The sequence below is a fragment of the Ochotona princeps genome, chromosome 3 (assembly GCF_030435755.1).
Source record: "Ochotona princeps isolate mOchPri1 chromosome 3, mOchPri1.hap1, whole genome shotgun sequence".
Lineage (NCBI taxonomy): Eukaryota > Metazoa > Chordata > Mammalia > Lagomorpha > Ochotonidae > Ochotona > Ochotona princeps.
In genome coordinates this window covers 80063462-80079236 of record NC_080834.1, presented here as the reverse complement: position 1 = coordinate 80079236, position 15775 = coordinate 80063462, and the positions used below count along the sequence as shown (strand labels likewise).

The 15775-nt window shown below is 37.2% G+C and overlaps 1 protein-coding gene across 5 annotated transcripts in view; it reads left to right on the top strand.

Annotated features, from left to right (window-relative positions):
* The window catches only part of ZBTB20 (zinc finger and BTB domain containing 20), a 770381-nt gene that overhangs the window by 467768 nt on the left and 286838 nt on the right, over nt 1-15775 (top strand). The gene's annotated exons all lie outside the window — the stretch shown is intronic.

Genomic DNA, 15775 nt, shown 5'->3' with positions numbered 1-15775 from the left:
GTGGATTTTTCCCAAAGCTGTAGATTTATTAATTTGCATAATTAAGTTTCTCTATTGTTCACTTCATAATATTTGTGCAGATGGTCATTCATGTACTCTACAAATATTTATAGAGAACCAATCATGTGCCAGAACAACAAAACCTCATTGTTTGGGAGCAGAAATGGAAAGAATAGTGGCAAGAACTGCTTAGAGAAGGAGGAATGTTAGAAGTAGAGATAAGGGGAAAATAAAAGAAAATCAATTTAGAGCAGGAAAATTCTCATTTAATGTAAATGAGATACATGTTGAAATATATGTAGTATGTGCAGTCCAGTTTAATGGTTGATGCTCGTACTTTATGATCAAGAATCACATGTCAGAACTCCAAGGAGTGGCTCTGTGAACTTTTAGTAGAGTTCTCAGGCCTCCTCACGAGTGAGGCAACTTAAAAGGGTGGTTTGCTGATCTAATGTGTTATCTAAGGTTTGATCCAATGTGGTTCTATCCTTAATAATAAAGAAGACTTGTCCAGTGCTTTGTAGGTACCCGACACTTGGCCCCACAAACAACCTCTTTCTTGCTATCACTTTACTGCTTGTCAAATTTTTACTGTCCCTCTGTGTCTTTTATGAGTTCCTAGCCCACACATAGAGGAAAAGGGTTCTCATATGAGGGTTTATTTTTTTTCCTTATTAGGACCCACTTCATTAGCAATAAAAAAGAAAGAAAATTATTTGGAGCAAGGAGCCATCAGCACAACAGCATAGCACATGGAGCAACTAAAGAAAATTTAGCAGCCTTAAAAGAGGAACACTCTTGAAGGAACAAGCATGTTCCAACCATATGTTTTCATGTAATAGTTTACAAATGTATCCAACCACATAAAAACTAAAATTAGCCATTTTTGGCGGCAAAGATGACCCCTTTTCTTAACAGTGAAGAGTTTAGCATATTTATTTTTTATATGAAAAGAGAGGTGATTAATAATGTTACAAGATGTTGTAAATTTTTTCCTTGAATTTCTGCCCAGCTAAGTTGTATAGCTTAAGTCAACTGAAGTTTACTTCAAATTTTGCAGCCGTTTTGTGTTTTATTTTATTTTTGATTGACAATTATACCTATTTATGCAGTACAATGTAATGTGTCCATTATGTACATTGTGTGATGATGCCATTAGCAATCTTAGGATATCAGGCTGAATGACACTAAGATTCATTGAGACATACTGTACCATTGTGTTCTGAACATGTGTACAGTGTGTTCCAGGGTTAATCACTGTTGAAGTGAATGACTGGTAAGATAAGGAAAAATAACTGGAACATATTCAATTTTTTTTTCAAAGTTAATTTGTCAATTGTGATTCAAACCTGGGAAGTTGAGCCAGGTGAGTTTTAGAATCCAAGGTCACCACATTGTAAACATCCTGTGAATTCCTAGAAGAATTTCCAAGAATAAAGTTAGCCCAGTTAACTTGTTAGGGCTAAATATTTAACACCTCAGGTTTGCAGCTTCCAGACTTGTTCTAATCTCAACTATACACTGAAAGTCAGGAAAAATGCTCATATTGTGGTACATCTGTTAGGACCACTCTCCTGGACAAAACTTCAAACATCAATATGCTTTATTTCACAAAAGTAGAATCAATACAACTATTACTTCCAGCTCCATTCCATCAAAATCTCCCTTTCCGACTCTGAGCTGTTTGTTCATTCCTAGATTGCCAATATCAGTTAAGTGTTGATCATATTCTAGAACATCAAAGTAATTAACAATAAGGTGTGAATGAGGTTTACAGGTTCACTTGGCAAATTTGCATTTTAAAGAGGGCTTGTTAAACACAAGTGAACTTCTAATAGATGGAATGTGTGATAGTTTTTTTTTTTTTCTCCAGGGGATGGGGAAAGATGTCTGGTGTTCCTTTCAGCCCTGAGATACCAACTGCAGTCTTGTTGGTATTGCTTCTACCTGTGTAGTCTCTTGTCCACAACCCACTTTTTTTTTTCATTATTATTCTTATTATCCATTTTATAACTTTGTAGGCGTAAGTCTTCCTCCCTTCCCCCTCCCATTGCATCTCTCCTCCCATTTGCCCCTTGTGTTTTTTTTTTGTTTGTTTGTTTGTTTGTTATTGGTGAGAGAGAAATTTTTATTTAATTCTTGCACTTGAAGTATTCCTCAATGGCAACCTTGGCTTGAGAAGTTTTCTCTATGGTTTGTTTTCTTCAAGTGGCAAGTGCGTTTATGGGGATTCTTTTTTTTTTTTTTTTAATTATTTATTATTTAACTTCAGTAATTACATTGTATTATGTGACACAGTTACATAGATACTTGGGTTCTCCCCACCCCTCCCCAAGCCCTCCCACCATGGTGGATTCCTCCACCTTGTTGTATAACCACAGCTCAAGTTCAGTTGAGATTTCCCCATTGCAAGCGTATACCAAACATAGAGTCCAGCATCTTATTGTCCCGTCAAGTTCAACGGCTTCTTAGGTATACCCTCTCTGGTCTGAAGACAGAGCGAGCAGAGTATCATCCCAGTCAATTGAAAGCTCCAACATACCATCAGCAAAAATTTACATCAGCCCCCTGTGTTTTGTAGCAAAATAGTATGTCTGGTGCAGTCTTGACTCCAGTTTTCTGCTGTTTATGTGGATCATGACATTGCACCAGCCCCACATTTTATGCTACCACTTTTGTTACTTAGGGTATATTTAAAACCATGACTGGTTAGAGAGTTAGTAGAGCCTTTAACATACCTAAAAATCTTGAGATCTCAATCACTAGAGGCCTAATCGCCTTTGTAAATTTAGACAGACAAAAATGTCATGTATAACAGGATTTGCTTTTTGTCTGTTAATTGTTTGGATGAATAATAATTTATGAGAACTTCTATATTATTAAAATGTATTTTAATGTCTTTAAAACAATGAAAAAATATAGATTCTTTTAAAATATAAAACAATTCGGTTATGTTTGATTAGGTACATATAACGATGAAAACTAAGGATACCTTACATAAGTTTTTGATATGTAATCCAAGAGAAGTGAAGCAACATTCAGACTTTTTCTAGCCAAAGAATTTTGAATTTCAGAGAAGAAAAGAAATATTAGCATGAATAAAGAAGGGCGTGCCTGTAACATCCAGGAATTTCTTTAGAGCATGGATCCAGGGACACATTTGAGGGTGAAAGTGGTTACTTTTAATTCTTACTGGCCAATTGGTACTGTCATGGATGAACTAAAAGTGGTATTCACCCAACTCAAAATATCATTCTCAGTCTCCAGGAAAGTGAAAAATCTGTACACATTACTTGTAACTTGCCTTGATTCCACAACACTCTGAAATCTCTTGAATGCTTGTCTGGTGCTGTGCACAAGAGATATGATTCTGGGACACCCATTCAAATGGAAATCAGAAGGAAGATTGCCACCTGCTGAGAATCAAACTTCAGTCATTTTATGTAGGATGGTACTTGGGAGTTTCCATCTGGCCTTCCACCATGCACACCAAGAGTCTCACTGAAAGATGTGTTCTATGCAGGACCCCACAGTCAAGCTTACCCATGCCACCTTCAGAGGGTTCTAAGGGATAAACAGTAAACAACCTTTTGTATTATTAAAAGGAAAACTTTCTTTGGCAATTAGCTTACCTTTATACCTGACCAGAATAATATTGCCAAATCTTAAGTTATTCATTGATAAAATAATTAAACTTCTAAAAAATAGTTTTTATACATCAAATCTTAATTGGATAGTGTAGAAGCATAATTAATCTTAGAATATCCTTCTGACTGGCAATTTTTTTTCCTTTGTGCAGTGTGCCATCCTATACTATTTCTACCTATAAAAGGTGATCCAGGAATGATGCACTTAGGGTGACACTGTGGAAAAAAATAATACATTGAAACACTCAATGATTATCGTGAATTGTTGAAATAGCTGGAAATTCTTCAAATGGTTTTTTTTTTTTCCTGGTCCACAGAACTTAAGTGTTTTTCCCCAGTCAGTGTAAAGTTCAAATTAATTTGGTTTGTTCCTTAAAAATACATCAGATTTCTTGCCATTTAAACTTCGCTTTGACATAGATAGTTTCCCTTCTGGTCAGTCTAGTTGCAGCCTGGAAGCGATGAAATGTCTGGGGAGGAGAGGACACTAATGAAACTTTGTTGTGGAATAGCTCACAAAGGAATACAAGATGTGTTACATAATGCAGCCCTTTGTTTGTGGAGCCTCTGACAGAAGCCTGCAGTTTTAGCTCAAGCTGAAAGCTGCCACCAAAGTCCTCCTGAACTCCAAGCGGCTCTGAGACATTTTCCCTCACCTCCTGCCATGATTACTCTGGCTGCTGATTAAATCACACCTCCTGTTTAAGGTCACTAACCTAAAACGACCCAGAGAGACTTCTCTTCTCACCAGTTCCCTACTACTTGTAATATTTGGAAGTTTGAAAACAGCGTCTGTCTCAATTTATGTAGCCTTTTCTCCAAAAGCAAATGCTATTTTAGTTTCCTTATTTCTGGGTGCAAACCTCAAGTGAAAGATTTTGGAAGTCACTTAAAATTAAGGGGTCTGTGGCATCCGGATGAGTCATAACCATACAACCTGAAGGACCAAGAAAAGTGAGGGCTCCTCACTTACTTTTTAGTGGAGCTGGAACTGCGTAGTGTTGTTTTCCCTTTCTAATTAAAAGAAATCTCATTTATATCATGTCTTTTTTTTTTTTTAACACATTCATCCTTTTGGTGCTTATTCTATTGTCTAATATCTTAAAATAGCTTACTACTAACTTTAAGAAGCTTTGTTTCATTGTGTATAACTGTTCAGTTCAGTTGTAAGAAACTCATTTCACATAATTTCCCATTCTAGACTCAGATTTTTCTTTATTAATTTAATTTTCTCTCTGATCCTAATACAAATCCTCCTCTCCTGAGGGAAACTTTTGTTACATATAGAAGGGTACTCCAAAAAGTCATGGAAAGTGGAACTGAAAAATAATGTGCATTTTCCATGAACTTTTTGAAGATCCCTTGTATTATAAGTCTGGTATGCAGAATGCAATCTAAGGAATATTTATTGAAGTACCAAAAAGTGAACAGTGTTTTCTATCTAGCTAGGAAGATTGATTTACATAACTCAAATTAAGAATATCATTTTGTTGTTGCAGCGGTGGTGATTGTTAAAAGTGCATTGAGCAGGGCCCGACGTCATGGCTTGGTGGCTAAATACTTGCCTCACACACAGCAGGATCCCATATGGGCTCTGGTTCATGTCCCAGCTGTTCCACTTCCCATCCATCTCCCTGCTTGTGGCCTGGGAAAACAGTAGAGGATGGCCCAAAGCATTAGGGCCCTGCACCCATGTGGGAGACCCAAAAGAATCTCCTGGCTCCTGACTTTGCGCTAGCCATTGCTGTTACCTGGGGAGTGAACCAGCGGACAGATCTTTCTCTCCATCTTTATTTCTTTCTGTAACTCTGCCTTTGCAAAAAAAATAAATAAATCTTTTTTAAAAACTGTGCTGAACTTCAGGTAATATAAATCCTGAGTTGAATGTCTTAAATAGGAATCCCTTTTCCTCACATTACTGTAAGTCCAGAGGTAGGGGAGGTAGAAAATTCCTGGTATGATAAAATCTGTCTCACCATCTCTAGGATTTTCTTTGCCTTTATTTATGCTTGTTGTTTCATGATCACAAAATTGCTGCAGCAATCCCAAACAAATGCCATGTTCCAAAAGGGAAAAAGGAGGAAGCAAAAAGAGCACCTTTTACCCTCTTCTTTATAAGAAAAAGAAAAAGCTTTTTCAGAAACTATCAGATTGCCTCTTAAATATCTACTTTATTGATTACAATTGGATCCACCCTAAGCCACCCTTGGTTTCTACAGAGACAAGAAACTTAGGGACTAAAATTTTGATAATTGACTTCAAAATATCAAAACTCATTCAAACCTAAACACACTGCCACTCTGAATGAAATAGAAGTCTGCAATTGGTAAGAATGGAGAAAATAGATATTTTGTGCACAGTACTGTGCACTCCAGATCCAATAGTTTTTAAAAAAAGAAAAGTAATATGGAGTATAAAAACTAAAATGTAACTGGTAAAGAAGGGAGAGCATAAGCTGCACTACAAAATAACTGAAGCAATGGAAAGGCACTCTAACAGAGGAAAGAATATAAGCTTAAAATCTGCAGTATATATGAAATATATGTACACACACATATTGCTGTATTGTGATTACTTAATTATGAAAATGGGAATTCCATTACTGTCACACATATTAGATACCCATTGAATAATATTGAATTAGAAATTTTCTAATACAGAAGTTCAGCTATTATTTAACAAATTATAGAGACCATGGAATAGAAAGTATAAAATTGGACCTCCCCTGGGAGTATAAAGGTAAATATTAAAGTTGTGTACCCCAGAATAATTATTGGAAAGTACTGGAAACTTTAATGTCTTAGTAAGAGAGAGAAAATAGTGAAGCTTAGATTTTAACTTGATCTCTGGAAACCCAAGTATATTTCTGGAATTAAGATTTTGTGCTGTACAAACAACAGACCAAGTAGCTATTAGAGATGAAACTTGTTGCTGTCACTTGTTCTCCTTTTCTCCATGTTATTTTTTTTAAGTGTTCAAAATCATGGTCACTTATTTTCAAGTGAATTAAATATACATACATTTATATGCACTTATCTACTGAGAAATAAAAATGTGATAAAACGTTACCAGTAACTGAGACTCCAGTTGAAGAATATGCATAAGATCATTGTACTGTTTTGCTATCTCCAAGTTTGAGATTTTTCAAACTGAAAAGATAGACAAGAATTAATTAAAGAAAACTGTAATATAATTTAAGGTACAATGAAGGGGGATAAAGAAAATAGTTCCAAAATTCAGGACAGTATCCACTATGGGATGACAGAGGAATGCAAACAAGGGGAGCTTCACAGGGGGCTTCTGTTGCTGGCAGTTTCTTCATTTGAGTATAAAGTGTGAACTTTCCTTAATAATTATGTGTTCTACATATACAAACTATATTTCTTTCTGTATGCATCATTCACAAGAGAAAAAAATTAAAAAGTGATAGAGAATATTAAAACCCTTTCAAGGAAAAATGTATACATTTGTTAAACATTTTTATAAAAACAAAATTGTTTTTGCTTTCTAAGAACCAAATGTTGATAAGGAGGATTTTGCTGCGGGATCATTTACCTGAAACCTGTCAGATGCTTTCCATAGATCAAGTTTTTGAGTCTAATATGTCATCTTATTTCTACATTCTTGAGACTCATCGATTCTAAAATGTTGTTTACCTAAATAAGTAAATATTTTCTTCAAAATAATTCCCATGAACTATAATATGATACCCCAATCTCATTATGGTAGATATCATGCTATATTCAACTTATAAGAAAAATCTGAATGAAAGTTTTCCAATTAAAACTATCATATACAACTTAGGCTTTTCATGTACATATTCTTCCTGTTGCCTACAACTTTGTCTGATTTCATCAGTGGGTCTTAAAGTTTCTTGTGAAGCTAATAAAGTCAAAAAATGGCCAGAATTTCATGTTCTCAAACTGACTTTTAATATAGTTCCGTTAATCCACAGGATTGTTAATCATCTGTGTCATCCTAAATCAAGATCAAAATCTAAGTCATCATCATTTTCTCTATTTCTTCTGTAGTGGCTTCTACAGTTAGAACTAGGCTTTTTGGCAGTATTTTCTGACTTTCAGGTTCTTTGTTAAATGAGAAACAATGTCTTCTTTCTTTTCACAGTTTGCACAAACTTCAAGTTCATAACACATTGTCTATACACTAGGTGATAAGAATCTTTGCCTTTTGTGAACATCTAGCACTTTTTTTTAGGTTTTAAGAATGTATTGTATTTGCTAGAATTTTCATGCACCATTCAAAAACTTCCTTTACGGCACTGACACATTCTCTCATGAACTTTTATAGTAATTTTCTTGACAGATCTTGTCAAATTTGTTGTTTTGAAGCTAAACCTATCCTGGTTTTTCAGAGGACTGGAACATGCCATGTTGCCTTTCTGAGATCATCACAGAAAACACACTACCTCAGGCCAGGAACAGTGAGAAAGGTCTTTTCTCCACGTTCTTTTCTCTGTAATCTCCTGGAATTTCCAGTGTTCAAGAAGATTTGGAAAAAAGAGTGTAGTTTATTAAATAATAATACTTTATATTTTATGTTTATGTGCATTTAGTTTATATTCTGTTGTAGTAAAGAGTTCCAATCACAGGGCTCTTATATCTTTTCAATAAATTGGTTCTTTTTTATCGTGTTATAACATTTGTTTTCTGTGATAATTTTGAGTTGATCTATTTTTACCACAATTTACATGGTTGTATTTTTCATACTCTTCAGTGTTGATATGTCCTCAAAGCTAAAATGAATCTTTATAGACAATATGTGCTTCAATATTTGTTTTTGTTTTTGTTTTAAAGATTTATTTATTTTTACACGAAAGAGTTACAGAGAGAGAGAGGGAGAAACAAAGAGAGCTCTTCCATCCTCTGGTTTACTACCCAAATGGCTATAATGGCTAGAGCTGGGGCAGCCCAAAGCTGATTCCAGGAGCTTCTTTTGGGTGTTCCACATGGGTGCAGGAGCCCAAGGTTTGGGACATCCTCCACTGCTTTCCCATGCCATAAGCAGAGCTGGATGGGAAATGGAGCAACTAGGACAAGAACCAGGACCATAAGGAACACCAGCACCACAGGTCAGTGATTAACCTGATATATATAGTACCACACCATTCCCAAGTCTTGTTTTTGTTTGTTTTGTTTTGCGTTTTTTTTCAGCTAAGATTAGGGAATTTAGTATGTTAACAACCACTAGTAAATGAAGTGTTTGTTTATTGCTATTTTATACTTCCTTTGCTCTTTCTTTTTTATTTGATAGTTTTGCTGTAATATGCTTTGATTGATTGCTTTCTTTTACATTTTTTTGTACCCACTGATAATTTTTTATTTATATCTATTGAAACTTCCGTTAAAAATATTTAAGTCTCCTTTACGCTAACAATTTAATTCAATCTCCTATTTAAACTCTACACATCTGTTCGCACCCACACATTTTATTTATATTTTATTGTGCGTATCTATTAAAAATTATTAGAGATGTTATTTTTGATGTTTTTCCTAGAGTCTAGAATGACTTGTATACTACCACTCTACTATTAGAGTTTTTCAGTATTTACCTATGCATTATCTTTATGGGAAGTTTTACACTTTCTTAGGTTTTCCATACTGCTAATTAGCTTAAAGAACATTTCATCTTTAAAAACTCTGAGCAGGCCAGACTGGTCCAGGCTGTAGCACCTGTAAGCCCACCCAAGAATTAGTTGTGAAGCAGGCTAGTCCACAACATCCAGCAGCACACACAAAGGCCAGCACTGGGGAACAGACTGTGCTGGGCAAGAGCCTAACATTCACCAGCATACATGAGATCTAGGTCTGGGAATGTGCCTGGTTGGATAACTTGAGGAACTCCCCTGGTAGGCTGTAATTCCTGCTTGTGAACATGTGAGTTGGCTGAGTTTTCATCAGGACAGAAAGTGTTACTTCGATTGTTGGCAGGTGTATATGTTGGCTCTTCATGGAAGATGGCCCTGGGCAGGGCCAGGCCAAACCATAGCGCACTAGCATGCATGGGAAACAGGATGGGTTGTGGGCCATGCCAGGCTAGGCTAGATTATCACACCTACCAGTTTGCATGAAAGCCAGGCAATAAGGGACAGGCTGGACAAAGCTATGCTGCAGCACCTACCAGTAAGAGTTGGGATGAGGGGGCGGGCTGGGCCAGGCCAGGTCAGAGCAAACACCGGCTTGAGCAAGATCTGTGACTGGGAACAAGCCTGGTCAGGGAGCTGAACAGATGGCCCTCCAGGCTGTGGTTTACACTGGTGAACACAAGAGCCAAATAAGGGCAGTGTACTGGGCTGGTCATGGCTGCACTATGCCTCAGCATGGATGTGAGCTGGATTTGGGGTATGTCAGACTGGCCTAAGCTCCAGCATCTGCTGGTGCTCAGAAGAGCCAGAGTGGCTGTAGGATAAGCTGGGATAGGTCTCTGCACCTGCTTAGTCTTGTGAAAACTGTGTATGGGAGTGGAATGAGCATGGCTGAGTTGTAGGTGAGACAGTTGTGGATAAGACAATTGCCTCCAATTAGAATTCAGTTCCCACTGGTGTATGTGAGGGCCAAGTTTGTGGTGGACAGGGTTGGATTGGGCCGCAGCATCCATTGGTTTGTGTATGAGATGGGGCTGGGACCAAGGGACTGCAGCCACCACTGTGTATGTAGGTTAATGTGGGTGACAGACTGAGCCGGACCCCACACTGACTGGCACACACAGCAGTCAGATTGGGGTAACCTCTAGCAAAGTTTCTTGGGGACCACCCAACTGGATCACTGTACTCAGATCTCCAACCATGGCGGTGAAAATCAGGATCTGTATTCTAGCCGTGGAGTACATGTTGCAGAACTGGATCTCCACAGTTGCTGAGGCCTCTGTGGTGGACATCATTCCCACATGCTCATGGAGGACATCACAACCAGTTCATTGATGCCTGCAGAGGACATCTAGTACCACAGCGGGGAGAATCAATTGGACAGCTGTCCCAGACAAGCTTTGGCAGCAAGTATCTGGACAAATCAAGACTCTAAGGTGGACTATGTCAGCAAGCAGAATTGGAATGATTTCCTCAACTTGGAAGCAGTGAAATCAACAGCATCTCCAAACTGTTGAAACCACTTAATCAGTACCCTCCAAATATGCTCCATGTCAGGGACCATGGGATGACATTGGATAGCCATCCCTGACTCTTGGGTACTGATGCGATTGGTCTGCTGGGAGGAGCCCGCTCTCCTTCTCTCCTCACTTTCCCCAAATACACGATGAATAAAGAAGATTGGAGGCAATTGTCTCATCCACTTTCCCCCATTCCTTAACCTTCCCCACCCTAATCGATGGGCCACATGGGCATGCATCCCTCTCAAATATGTAAACATTATAAAAAATAAAATGAAGTATTATTGTTTTAAACTGCCTTTGACATATCTTTCTTCTCCTTCTAATATTGTCATAATGTATTTTTGGTGTAGTTGATGGAATCTCATATATCCCTTGGTCTTTCTTTACTCTTTTAATTTATTTTTACCCTTCTTTCTGTATATTTTAAATGACCCACTGTCTTCAAGCTCAGAGATTCTTTTTTTCTGCTGATCAAATGTTTCTGAAGTCTTCCGTTAATTTTTTCTCAGTTTTTGTATTCTTCAGCTCTAGTCTGTTTGAACTGCTTTTAGTTGTCTCTATCCTAATTGTACTGATATGCATTTTCTTGAGTTTTTTGTTTGTTACTCTCTGTGTTCTCTTGTAACTCGGTGTTAGGGCAATCATTTTGAATTATTTGTCAGTCAGTTTACCCATTTCCATTTCTTTCAGGTTGAATACTGGACATTTGTTTTGTTTTTTTTTTCCTTTGAATGTGTCATGTCTTACCAACTCTTCCTGTTGCTTGTAGATTTGCTTTATTTTCTGAAGCAGCTGCTACCTCTGTGTCTTTGCTGACTGATTTTTAACTGGAGACCTTCACCCATTCATTAGTGCTTAGTATGGATCTGGACAGAGATGATCTTATTGGGGAACACTTTCTAAAGCCGGGGCAAAGTCCCTTTTACTTCTTTCACTGCCTCTAGATGAAAAGCCACAATGCTGTGGTACCACCTGTAAAGGGATATCTTCCCTTTTTTGTTCTAACTGTCCCATGGACTGACTTCTGGTAATTCAGGACTCAGTATGAAGCGAGTTGTAATCCAGCTCCAGGGAACATACTTTTCAACTGTGTTAACACGTTTTGTTCCCTGTATCATAGAGGAAATAAAACTCATTTCTAACCCCTCTTCCAAATCTTGCAGAGTACCTCTGGAAAAAAATGTGATGTGTTCCTTTTCCTTTTTATTTCTACCTGTCCTGGAGAACCAGGCTGTGGAGGCTCTATTCTCTGTGTGAGGTAACAGAGAGGTTCCCTGAAAGGTCAGGAGTCCAGGCAACCTCAATAACATGTTTTGCCTCATGGGAGAAATCATGAGTCAATGAAATCCTCTCAGTATTGAGCTAAGCCAGTTTAGTGAGACACTGGCATAACTGTAGTGAGATGGTTTTTCATAATCATTTAAATGTGAGTGCTCTCAGTTTATGTCCTTTAGGGTGCTTTGCTTTACTAAATTTGAATTCTTTTCAAGATATTTTTGTTCCGATATTGTTATTTTATCAGTATTTCTGTGGAGGAATGAGAAGTTATTTTTCACTCTTCCATGTTGCTGACTTTATCCCGATTATTTATTTTTAAGGCTTTAATTATATGTGAGAAATATGCCACTGGACTGGCCGGTAGGCATCATATTAAGATGTGCAGCCTCAGTAAATTGGTATTTCTAGCATACGTGTGATCTATAGCCATTTAATTAAGTTTACATGTTACTCATGGCTTCAAACTCCTTCATTAGATTAGAATACTTGGTGTTACTGAAGCTGAATGGTGCTTTTGTTTGACAAAAGAATATTTTGTTTTAACCGATAAAGGGATAAATTTCCAACAGCCAACCCTAAAGCAACTTCTCTAAAGACTTGTAATATTAATATTGGAGTGGGGATAAGTTACTTCATTTATCTGGGCATTAGTGTTATTTCTTGAAAAAATGAGGTAAGTGGACTAACATGGTCCCCAGTTACTATCAAATATAAAATTGTGTGTTCTCATTTTTCAGTTCAACAGATATTAATGAAAGAAATACTTACATTAATACAAACTAGTAATATAGAACTGGTGCACTTGAAATGAATAATGTGATCTTTTTGAACAAATGGCTGATAATTTGATGTATCAAGATTGAACTGTATATTGCGTAACACATTCTAGCTCTTTATGTTTGGCATATCACTTATGGATGATGGTATATGAACTAATTCCAAAAGGGTAGGGAATTCATTCTGTGTTAGGTGTTTCTTATCTATAAGATTAAAGAACCAAAATGAAGCCCATTCTAGATCTTTACAAAAAGCTTTTCTGAATTAACCAGTGCAGGTAGCAAACACTAAATGTAGTTATTCACACTTTGGTGATTACAAAACTGGATCTTCAGCTTCCGAGATGTTCATTTAAGGAGCCATTCAGTGAAAAGTGAATATATAGAATCTCTACCTCCAAGACTCCACAGTTTCTTTTGTGTGTCATGGCTTTTCTGGGTAGATTCTGTAGCTCCCGGTTGCTAAATCATCTTCCACACCTAATCCTTTCTCATTCCCTATCCAAAAAACACTGGTGATTTCAAGTGTAGCAATAGGGGAAAAAACAGTATATTGACAGAATGGAATGTGAGCAGCAACAGATAGCTGTACAAGCCAGGATAGAGTGATATCAAGCTTTACTCTTTGGCTTGCATTAAAGTAAGAAGTGAAGAAAAGTTGGAGACATATCTGTTCATCCAATATATAAACATCTGACTATAGCCAGTAGGAAACATGAAGTTTTGCTGGTTGCAAACTTCATTCTAATCAGGTTATCCTAGAATATCTGCGTTGGTTTCAGGTACTATCAGAATTTTTCTAACTTGCCTTTAAGAAAAACCATGGAACTAAAACTGAGTACTCCAAAACAAGTGAGTTTATTTTCTTCTTTACCTAAATCTTCTTACATAGTAAAACAAACAAACAAACAAACAAACAAAAAAAAACAGTCATAGCCATGTTTGAACCCACAGTTTTCTTAGTCAAAAAATTTGCATCTGAAGCCCAGGAAAATGTTTGGTCTGCACAGTTGAATGTTTAAACAGGTGCACACTGCACTGGCCTGGCTGAGGAAAGGTGGTCCCCTCCTTTTGGAAACCCTGACGTTTAGAGGAAAATGCTAGTGCCAGCTTTCAGGAGTGTGTGTGAAGGAAAGTTCAGGTGATTCTCATTACCTGGTTTCCAACCCACAAGCCCTCCTTGCATTCTGTGTTCTCATGAAGAAATTGATTTAATAGGTTCAAGATATTATTAAATACATTCTGCATTAATATTATATGTCCTCTTTGAAACCAAGTGGCAATACAATAGAATTTCATTTTATAAATAACACCTTGCAAGCTAACACCACAGGGCACAGTACAAAAGAATCAAAATAGAACACAAATGCTGTAATCAAATGCAGACCCCAGGAAGGCTGATTAAAAAGGCATGTTGCTAGTAAGAGCAGCCGACAGGGTAAGTATAGTGGGTCATAGCAGAAAAGCCAACTGAACAGAAGGGCAAACTAAAATAAAATGGACTCGTCTGCCTGATTCGTACGGATATACAGCTCTCCTTTGTCACTGTCTCCTTTCAGGCTTAGGACATGAATGGGAGATGTGTGTGCATGTATTTATGGTGGGGCTCAAATATGGGGTCATTAAGTTTATCCTCCATACTTAAACATGACACAAGTGACATCCATAAGGATAACTACCTGCAGCAGGCAGAAATGCCCACATTATCACTGTGAGACTACTCAACAAGGCCTGCTTTGCTCAATATTGGCACTGGTTTCAGAAAATAAAACTGCGAGGAAACAAGTAGATCTCTTTCATGGGGTTGAGAACAGATAAAATTGTTAATGGCTAAACATAGGTCTAATGGATGCGCCCGTAACACAGGTGTTCTGTTCATGGTAGTGTGTTCTCAGTTTGACTCTCTTCTTACCCAGCTAGTTTTTGTGCTTTCAGCTTCTCTCAGCCGCAACCCTTGTCTAATGTCTGGGGATGTGCTTTAAACTCCACCTCTGGTTGCTGAATAAAAAACATTTTGTCCTCCTCATCATGGAGTGAAGGAATTGATCACAAGAAGGAGGCGTATTTTGATCTATATATCCCACCTATGTGTAACTAGTTTTACAATTATCACCACTTATTTTGAGCAATATGTCATTCACTGAGGCTCCTCTGTTTAATAGTGAAGGTAGAACAATGTAGGAAAGATTACTAGGATAAAATCATTACTAACATATAATATGCTTTTCTGGAAAATGGTAACTTATAGTTTTAATAGCCACCAGTGTCCTAAAAAAATCTTGTCATTAGCAACCAAAAGAAATGGGGAAGAAAAATGATAATTGTAGCATTTTCCCCTGTATTGACGCTTTGGTTGTTTGCAGTCACTCTCTTTATTATGTACTTCGTTGATATTCTGGACTGGGATCAGTGGTACATAAATTCAAGCCAATAGCATAGTATTTCTGTACGTATTTTTCTTACATGCATTATAAATACCGAGGTTAAATGTTGCAGCACTTAGTGGAAAATCTCATTGTCAAATACTGGTAGTGTGACTTTTTAAATAGTCTTTTATAGATTTAATTATAGTATAGAAACTTTTTTTCTTTAATTCTGATAGCATTTAGCTGTTTAAAGGGAGTTGATTTATCAGTCAAGGTAAACAAGTGTATAGTAAGTGGAGAATGCTGGATTACAAGTGAGTAACCCCATAATATGTTTGAGCAATAATAAGGTCTGTGTTAGTTGTCAATACTGGCCTCTCAGATAAAAATGTACCCTTTCTTACCTGCCCAACAAAAATGTATCAGGGTTCTTTATATACTTTTCTTTTGCCAATTGGCAAAGGGTTCTTTTGAAACTAAACAAATATTGCAGAAGGAAGAAGCTTAGTTACAGTGTGCTCCTTTGCAGTATGCATGGTTTTTTCAGTGTGGGCAGATTGTCCAGCATCCAGTTCCTGCAACA